The sequence below is a fragment of the Octodon degus genome, unplaced genomic scaffold (assembly GCF_000260255.1).
Source record: "Octodon degus isolate 3935 unplaced genomic scaffold, OctDeg1.0 scaffold00163, whole genome shotgun sequence".
NCBI lineage: Eukaryota > Metazoa > Chordata > Mammalia > Rodentia > Octodontidae > Octodon > Octodon degus.
In genome coordinates this window covers 2,354,743-2,365,128 of record NW_004524739.1, presented here as the reverse complement: position 1 = coordinate 2,365,128, position 10,386 = coordinate 2,354,743, and the positions used below count along the sequence as shown (strand labels likewise).

The 10,386-nt window shown below is 38.1% G+C and overlaps 1 protein-coding gene across 3 annotated transcripts in view; it reads right to left on the bottom strand.

Moving 5' to 3' along the window:
- Positions 1-10,386, bottom strand: part of Phactr4 (phosphatase and actin regulator 4) — a 103,114-nt gene that overhangs the window by 53,205 nt on the left and 39,523 nt on the right. The window lies entirely within an intron of this gene.

Here is a 10,386-nt window from a genome sequence, read left to right as displayed (position 1 = left end):
TTTGCTAAGCTTGTTCTAAGTAGGTGCTTTAGACCACTGAGCCATCTCACCAGCCCATAAATAAATTAATTTTTAAAAAAATAAAAAACTTGTGTTTTGGGGATAAACTTGGGCCTTTCATACTAAGACACATACACAGTCTTCTAAGTGTGTGTGTGTCTCTGTGTATTTGTTGTAATTTTAAGACAGGTTACTAATTCACTCAGTTCTCATAATAGTGAGGTAAAATCTTGACTCTCACATATCACCAAACCTATAATTATCAAGAATGTAACACTATTTTTTCAATAAAAGATAGCTACAGGACTTGTTAAGATAGCTCAGTGGACTAAGCTCCTGCTTAGGGAAGCACAGGAACCCAGGTTCGATCCCCCTGCACCACATGCCATGCCGGCTGCCCCAGAGCACATGGCTGAGACTGGGCATGGTGGCGCACACCTATAATCCCAGTGCTGAGGAGGCTGACAGCAGGAGGACCACTGCTAGACCGAACTGTGTAGTGAGACCCTGTACCAAAAAACAAACCAAAAAAAAAGCTTTTGCTTTAAGAAATTTCTTTTTTCCAACAATGGACGTTGAACCCAGGACCTCATATGTGCTAGGTAAGGCTCTACCACTAAACTATATCACAGCCATACTATAAATTTTTGCTTTCCAAACTGAAACTTCAGAAGATAACTAGAATTTCCCTCAGACTTCCCCTAGACTTTCCATGATACATTCTATTTCTCTCCTTTGTATTATTACTATTACCACTCTTTTGATAGGGAAGAAGTAGCAATGATATAAATAAAAGCTAAATAAAAGCATTTTGGTGAATTAAGTGAAAATGTATATTTTCTCTTGAAAACCATGACTTCTAAGTGTATGAGATTTTAGTTATTACTTTTTTTTTTTTTGGTGGAATTGGGGATTGAACTCAGGCCCTTGCACTTGCCAGGGATGCGCTTACTCCACTGAGCCATCTCCCCAGCCCCTGAGTTTAGTTATTAAAATAACCAACATTTTATGATTTTACATTTTATTTATTTATAATTTTACATTTTAAAAAAGACTAATTTCAAGAGTCTAGCCAAGTACTGTAACGTCATGTAATTCGGTAGTGTCCCAGATTTTCTGATCAAGAAGGTTATGGGGCCAAAGAGGAAATTGATCGATGACGTGGAGTGTGCCTAAGGAGAGTCACATGAGGAGAAGACACTCTCTCAGGCTTTCACAGAGAGCACATTGGCCAAGCAATGGCCATGACTCATCCACATGGCTGCACTGACAAAGGTTCTACAATCTGAGGTACAGGATCTCAGGATAAATCCTGAGGGCATTTCACTGACCTTCTCAAACCAAAAAGCTACAACTCTTGTTGCATAGGTTCTGCTTTACCTTGGTCTTAACCATCCAGTAGAAAAGTATGAAGATGAAATATAGGAAGTAAAGCCATGTTGTTATGTTGAGCTGTGGGGGACTCACGTCAATAATTTCTGACATTGCCAATTAAACAGAAGACCCAATGCTATTATGGGCTTCTGTACTCTTTTAGAATATTTTGCTGAGTTTACACACCTATAATATTCAACAACGGAACTTAAAAAAAAAAATTGGGGTATAACTATGAATGTCCATTTTGTATCTGTGTATTCAAAGTGGTTGGGATAGATATATAGTTGCATTCTCTTAATGAATAGAATGATTTTTTCTAATGGTGTTTGTAAGTAGGATCACAAGTCTGCATCTTGTACAGCAATTAACCACTAAGAAGAATATATGCAGTGTATTATTTGTTGAAACTGTACTTTCGATTTGATTTGAAACTGTCTCATTGCTATATGTTTATCAATAAAACTTTGAAAAGAAAAAAAAAAAAAAAAGAGTCTAGCCAAGCATGGCAGCCACATGCCTGTAATCCCAGCACTCTGGAAGGGTGGGTAAGGCAGAAAGATTACAAATTCAAGCCCGGCTTGGGCAAATTAGCAATTTAGCAAGATCCTGTCTTAAAATAAAAAATGAAAGAGGGTTGGAGATGTATCTCAATGTAAAGGCACTGAGTTCAATCCCAAGTAGTCCCCCCCAAAAGCAACGAGCAAGAGTCCTTTACATTCAGTGGAGAGGTGGCAGTGAATGGAATTCACAACATAACATCATTATCAAGTATAAGCTGTGAAACTAATTTGTTGCATGTAGAAATATTTTCACTGTTTTAATTATTTTCTTTCTTTAATATTTATACATACTAGCCAGACCCACACCTTTAATTGTAACAGAGAATCACAAGTTCCAGCCTAGCCTGACCAATTTAACAAGATCTCAGTATACAAAAAGGGTTCAATCCCCTATATCAGGTGGAAAAGATGTACACACATTAAATACACTTCTAAAGGTGACCAACAAAAATTATTAGCAGATCACACAAATCCATACTTTAGTAAAAGACCGATTCAAATTTTGAATGTATAATTGCAGGAGAAAACAGATTCTTCTCCCACACTCAATATGAAGGATTAAACTTGGGGCCTTAAATATTGCTAGACATGCACTTTACTGCTGAGCTACATATTACATCTGCTTACTTTCCTTAACCTCCATCTCTCTATGCTAGTTTAGTCTGGCTGGCTCTGGATAGTTACACTGAACAAATAACATCCTACAATAAATAATTGTACTCAAACTCTATGTGGAAATTAGAAGGTCTTTCTAGCCATCTGTAAACTCTATATTCTCTCCTCTATCTGTATGAATTGCTCTCTTAGACTAGAATTTCTTTCCCCAATTATCTGGGGAGGTCCCACTTATCCTTTAAGAACTGGCTCAAACATTCCAGCCATGGTGGCACAATGCCTGTAATTGCAGCACTTTGAGAGGCTGAGGCAGGAGGATTGAAATTTCAACCCTGGCCTAGAAAATTTAGTAACTTAGAGGAACCCTGTTTCAAAATAAAAAGTTAAAAAAGGGCTAGGCATGTAGCTCACTGCAGACGTGTGTACAATCCCAAGTGCTACAAAATGAACTGGCGCAATATTGCTTTTCCTTTTTTTTCTTTTATTTATTTTGTCTTTTTGAGACAGAGTCTCACTATGCTATTTAGGCTGGCCTTGAACTCATTTTTGTAACTCATGATGGTCTCAAACTTGCACTAATCCTCCTGCCTCAGCCTCCTGAGTGTTGGGATTATAGGCATGTGCCACCAGGCCCAGATTTATTTTTGTTTTAAACAGAATTTAAAAAAAAAATCAAAATCATAGGAGGGTAACAATAGCTAATACATAGTGTATTGTTATCTTTAAATTAGTTATGCAGAGTACAAGATATAAGTATTTTCTTTTTTTTCAATTTTATTTATTTATTTATTTGTGTGTGTGTGTGTGGCCAGCTCAGCCCACCAGGGGGTGGGGCTGGCTGGCATGTGGTGCTGGGGGATTGAACCGCGGTCCCTGTTTTAGACCACTGAGCCATCTCACCAGCCCCCAGATATAAGCATTTTCTTTTTTTTTTTTTTTAATTTATTTATTTATTGTGTGTGTGTGTGTGTGTGTGGCCAGCTCAGCCCACCAGGAGGCGGGGCTTGAACCACGGTCCATGTGATTTGCTAAGCTTGTTCTAAGTAGGTGCTTTAGACCACTGAGCCATCTCACCAGCCCCAGCATTTTCTAAACAATATTAGTATTAACCTTTCTTTTCAATGAACTAAAAGAAATTAGTAGTATAACTATGCCATTTTCCCCATAGAAGTGAGAGTTTCACAGCAACTCTTAGGATAATTTAGAAAAATGACATATAAGCAAAGACTCAAAGTAAACAACATTGTCCTCAATTAACTTCCTCTGTCATTTTCGTAACATTAAAATCTCTTTAGCTCTTTTTATTTTATCTTTTGGGGCCAGGGAAATGGCTCAGTAGGGTAAGTGCTTCCCTGGCAAGCACAAGGGCCTGAGTTCAACCCCCAATTCTGCAAAAAAAAAAAAAAAATTTTTTTGTGGCTGGCTCAGCCTGCCCTGGGGGCAGGGCTGGCACAGCATGTAATGCTAGGGATTGAACCACGTTTCCTAGGCTTGCCTAAGCAAGCGCTTTAGACCACTGAGCTATCTCTCTGGCCCCAGTGTCTGTTTTTCATAACACTACTTGACAGTACATTCTAAAGGAATCATGACTGTTAAAATATTTTTTTTTTTTTTTTGTTAGCCTGGTGTGGTGGCACATGCCTGTAATCCTACCATTCAGAAAGCTGAGGTAGAGAGATGTCAAGTTTGAATGAGCCTGAACAATTTACAAATTAGTGAGAAATTAGTGAGACAACAAATCTCAAGAGAGAGGGCCAGCCAGATAGCTCAGTGGATTAAAGTATCTGCTGAGGCAGAGCACAGGGGCCAGGTTTGTTTCCAAGCACCACAAGCATGCTGGCCTGTGCCCAGGGCACACTGAGACAGTGATTGAGACAGGGCTGCAATTGAGACTGGATGTGGGGGGCATGCCTGTAATCCCAGTGCTTGGGAGGCTGAAAACAGGAAGATCACTATGAATTCAAGCTGTGTAGTGAGATCCTGTAGACCCTGTACTAAATACATTAAAAAAAAAAAAAAAAAAAAGAGAGGAAAAAAAGGCCTGGGGTGTAGCTTTACACAAAGGCCCTGGGTACCACAGGATGGAAAAACAAAGACCTACTGAATATTATATCCATTTGTATCTGTTGAAAATTGACAATCTCCATCTTACTGGTCATCCATTAATATATTTTCCAATCCAAGCATTACTTTTTCATGAGCAGAATACAGATTTTCTTGTAGGTACAGTAATATAGATTAAGGAGGCTTAAAGAAAAACATGCTTTATAAAAATCACACAACTTTCATAAAAATTAAATCCTGACTGACCTCTCTTAAGGAACCAAGAGGTATCAATGATGTGTAGAAACCAACCAGACAGAAATCAAGGAGTGCCCATTGATGGTTTTGAAATGTGTTGAATGTTTCCTAGTAAAGTGGCATTCACTGTTGATGACTCACAGAGATGACTCTGAGCCACTGCCACTTAAGCCTGCCTTGTCTCTCTTTCACAACTCTTCCTACCTGAGCTGGTTCTCAAATTCACTTTAATAAAGTGAGGGAGAAAAAAAATCTAAATATTACTAGTACCCAGTCACAGATCCAGTAGGAATACAATAAATGTCTGATAAGAGCTAGCATATCTGTGAATGTCACTCAGAAATTTCTAAGGAAGAACCTTAAACAATATTCTCTTGGAGCATGTGTGCAGAGTACAACCTTCATCTTCTACTAAATGAAGTGCCTGAGTAATGAACACCTAGTAACACTATGAGTCAGCAGTCATTCCTGAAAAAGAACTAAGGATGACCATATATACATGATGTTTCTCTCAAACCTGCTCTAGCCAGTAATTAAAAAACACTTTATTTGTTGTTTTCCATGTATGAAATAACCAGTTCCTTGGGCTGGTGAGATGGCTCAGTGGTCTAAAGCACCTACTTAGAACAAGCTTAGCAAAGCACAGGGACTGCGGTTCAATCCCCCAGCACCACATGCCAGCCAGCCCCGCCCCCTGGTGGGCTGAGCTGGCCACACACACACACACACACACACACAAATAAATAAATAATTTTTTTAAAAAAAAGAAAGAAAGAAAGAACCAGTTCCTTTACACCATTCCCTTCAATCCACAAATTTCTATAACCACAGGGAATGAGGTATTGGGAAGGGGGCTATATATAATGTGCATTTTTCTTTCTTTCTTTCTTTTTTTGGTGGAAACAGAGATTGAACTCAGGTCCTTATGCTTGCCAGGGAAGCGCTTATTCCACAGAGTCATCTCCCCGGCCCCATAATGTGCATTTTTCAAAAAAAATTTTTTAGCTTTTTAGAGACAAGGTCTCCCTGTGTAGTTCAGGCTGGCCTTGCAACCCAAGGTACTATACAACCTGAATTAGCCTCAGAATCACATTGATCTTCCTAGGTGTTCACCACCCTGCCTAGTCATATTTTTAAAGTGAAAGAGAAAAACTGTGTTTTTGACTCAACCTACCTTAACTTCTGCATCTTATTAAAAATAAAAGGAGGGGCTGGGAAGTAAGTTCAATAGAATAAGTGCGTGCCTGGCAAATGCAAGGTTTGATCCTCCCTGGTGCCGCAAACATAAATAAATACATAAAATGAAATGAAATGAAACTGAACAAAGAGTTAAACACATTTATGCTTTAGGAAAACAATGTAATAGGGTCAGAGAAAAGTATGGACAACCTGTACCACTGCAACTCCCTAATCCTGCTCTGACCTTTCTGAAAAGCCTTACTAGTGTTTCCAATCGGTAAGATACAACAAATAAAACCTTTTAAGATACAATTTTGATGACTGTTACTTCAAACTAAAATTAGTACAGTTTTTTATATTAAAAAGGTATTATACAGGACACAATTAGCTATTAACTATCATGGGCCAGGAAATAGCTCAGTAGCATAACTGCCTGCCTGGCAAGTGCAAGGTCCAGGGTTTGATCACTGGTACCAAAATAAACAAATAAACAAATAACATATCCATAAGTAAGTAAGTAAATAAATATATCCATACTCACTTTAGTTTCTTGACCTAAGACTCAAGTACCTTAAAAATATTACCTTTTCCAAAAATCAAGGATCTGATAGCCAGTTTGTTGTGCTGATTAATAGAGAATGAAAGAAAAAAAGCAAAATGTTAACAACCTAAAGTAATGCAGGATTTGTACACTTGGGAGCAAAAACTCTTCTCTGCAGGTGAGCCTGATGGTATAAAGTTGTCACCTGAGTTACTGGGGAGGCTGAGGCAAGAGGATCACAATCTAAAGTCAGCCTAAATGTAAAACCTAAAGCTATAAAATACTGAAGAAATAAATACAAGGAAATCTTCTGGGTTAAGTAAAGCTTTCTTGGGGAAAACATAAAAAGCTGAACCATAAAAGGAAAACTGATTACACTGGATTTTAATAAATTAAAAACTTCTACTAATAAGAAAATAAAAGACAACTGGGTGTGGTGGCACACACCTGTAATCCCAGCATTGGTAAGGCTGAGGCCGGAGGATCCTTCTGAGTTTCAGACCAGCCTGAGCTACAAAGTGAACTCAAGGCCAGCCTGAACAGTACAGTGAGACCCTGTCTCAAAAAGACAAAAAATAAACATGAGCTGAGAATAAATATTTATAAAGGTTCAATATTCAGAAAAAAATTCAGATAGAAACCAATTTACACATTTAGCAAATCTGTGACACTTGCTATGATTCTGTAGTAGTCAAAAGTAACAAAATGTAGTGAGAGGAGCAGATGATCCAGAACACCAGTATTCTGGCCATCCAGGCTTTCATTAAGACTACTGTACCTTACAGTCTCTCTCTCTCTCTTTTTTTTAATGTATTTTTTTCAATTAATTTTATTGAGAAAGTGTGCATTACATTCATTACTGACAGTTCTAACAGTAAAAAGACATTGCTCTTCATTAGTTTATGCTTTTGAGAGATAATCTGACAGAGGATATTATATACTTACAATAATGTTATATTAAATTTCTAATAGGTTGGGTGTGGTAGTACACACCTATCATCCCAGCAATTGAGGAGGGTGAGGCAGGAGGATCGCTGGGAGTTCAAAGCCAGCATGGGCTACAAAGTGAGTTCGAGGCCAGACTGAACTGTATAGTGAAACCCTATCTCAAAAATGAAAAAAGAATCTAATAAAAACAGGAAAATGAAACTGACATAATTTCTTTGCTTTTTTCCCCCCCTTTTTCTCTCTCTTTTTTTTTTTTTTCTCTTCAGACAGGTCTTGCTATGCAGTTCAGGCTGACACTGAACTCACTATGTAGATGTAGCCCAGGCTAGCCTCAAACTCTCAGTGATCCTCTTGCCTCAGCCTCTTAAGTGCTGGGATTACATGTGTGCACCACCATGTGTGCTATGACATCATTTCCAATCTCAGTTCATCTCAGAGGAATTTATCTCCTACACTTTAAGGATCTCAAAACTAATTAAGTTTATATTTTGCCTTTCATTCTTTAAGATGCAGGACAGAGGGAGTGTGTTATTGACAAAAACACAGGAGTTTCAAGTGCTAATAACATTACATGAAAAAAGTTACTTTCATAAATTTTTTTTTTTTTTTTTTTTTTGCGGAACCGGGGATTGAACTCAGATCCTTGATGTTTGCCAGTCAAGTGCTTATCCTACTGAGCCATCTCCCTGGCCCCAACTTTCATAAATTTTGAAGTGTATTAGACTGAGCATGACTCCTTAACAAATGGGTTTAAACAGCTAGTGCGCACACGCACATACACACACACAGCCTTCATAATATATTCAGACACAGAATAAGAAAATAATTGAATATATTTATTTGGGAAATGATATTTTATTTCCTGAACAAATGGCTTCTCATATTATCTAAATGATACAATTTTAATCAAAAGGAGACACTACCTTATGAGCCTATTCCCAGGATATGATATACAGTAAGTCCCCAACTTATGAACAAGTTCTGTTCAGTGAGACTGTTTGTAAATCAGATTTGTTTCTAATCTAACAAAGTGAGTATTATATAAGCACACCTGTGAAAGTTGGTAAAACAAATATTCATAAGTGAGGGACTTACTGTATATGAATATAGTCTTTGCAATTAGTTTTAAGTTTAGAACTCACATTAAAAATTGATACTTCATTAACTATTTCTCCAAACACACACCACAAAATATTTTCTAACATGTTCCTACCCATGAAGGGAGGGTATGCAGAAACTTAATGAAACTAGTCAGATTGATTTTGAAAACGCAATTAATATCAGAACTTCCTCCACGCCAAAACTTTGTAGATATAACTCATGATTCAGAACTGTTTAACAAATGATATGTCAAGGTTTTAGTCCCTTTTCCTCTGATATTCTGTGGACAGACTGGCTATTAGGCCATAAATAGAAGGGAAAAGAAGGAAAATTGGAAGCAGTCCCCACTCTTTTTTTAAGACTAGCTCTTACTATGTAGTTCAGGCTGGCCTTGAATTTGCTGGGATCCTGCTCCAGCCTCCCAAGTGCTGCGACTCACGGAGCTATTACTTTCTGCTTTTAAAAGACAATGTACACCAACATAGGTTGTTTTTTTTGAGGGGTGGGGAACCGGGGATTGAACTCAGACCCTTACATTTGCTATGCAAGCACTTTTTCTACTGAGCCATCTTCCCAGTTAATGTTTATTTTATTATGTCCAGATAGGAACTAGATAAAAAGGAGAATCAGGGTAGAGCTGTCTGATTTCTTTCTTTTTTTTTTTTTAACTACACATTTACATACTTTATTTGGAAGTGTTTACACCAATACAGTGAAATTTTTTTTTTTCTTTTTTCAGTACTGGGGATTGAACTCAGGACCTTCTTATTCTATTGAGCTATCTCCCCGGCCTAAGCCTTTTTTTTTTTAATGTTTGATTTCTTCATGATCACTTTCTCTACTTCATGACCTTGGATGTCTCTCCCACATCAACTCTTCTTTATTTATTTTGAGGTAGGGTCTTGCTTTGTAGTTCAGGCTTTCCTTGAACTTAGTATGCAGCCCAGGCTGGCCTTGAACTTGTAGCCATCCTCCTGCCTCAGCCTCTTGAGTATTGGGATCACAGGTGTGTACTATCACACTCAGCTCCCACATCAATACTTGAAGAATTTAGAAGTCTTTTTCTGTAAGCAGTAAAACAAATGGCCTTTGGATTAGTAGAAATAAGAAGTAATTAGTGATAAAGATATAGTATACCAAAAAGAAAAGGAAACTAACTGCACATACCATAATCAATGCTGACTGCAACAACCTGTTACCTAATTTTGTTTACCCCTTACCATCCAAATAGTGATGTAAAAATACCCTTGAGCTCTAATTGTTTCTGTTACTGGGAATCGAACTCAGGACCTTGTACTTGCCAGGCGAGCATTTGTGTCATTGAGCTGTATCCCTGATCTAAGGGCCCTAATATTTAAATGGGGGAATATTCCTCAACAATAAGGCCAAGAAACTCATGCTACAGTAAAGCCTGCAGGCAACCAGGCTATGTCTTTAAAGCTTCTAATTATAATTATAAGCTTCTACTAATACTAAAGCTATTTTTTTTTAAAATGTATTTGGTTGTTGCAGGGTATCACTATGCAGCTGGGACACATGGTGATCCTCTTGCTTTCAGCCTCCCTAGAGCTGGGATTACAGGCATGTGTCATCATGCTTGGACTCTGGCTGGTTTAGCCCGTCCTGGGGGCAGGGCTGGAGTGGCATGTGGCACCAGGGATTGAACTGCAGTCCCCAGGGTTACCTAAGCAGGCGCTTTAGTCCACTGAACTATCTCTTCGGTCTCAATAAAGCTATTTAGTATATATTCCTCCACATTTTTTT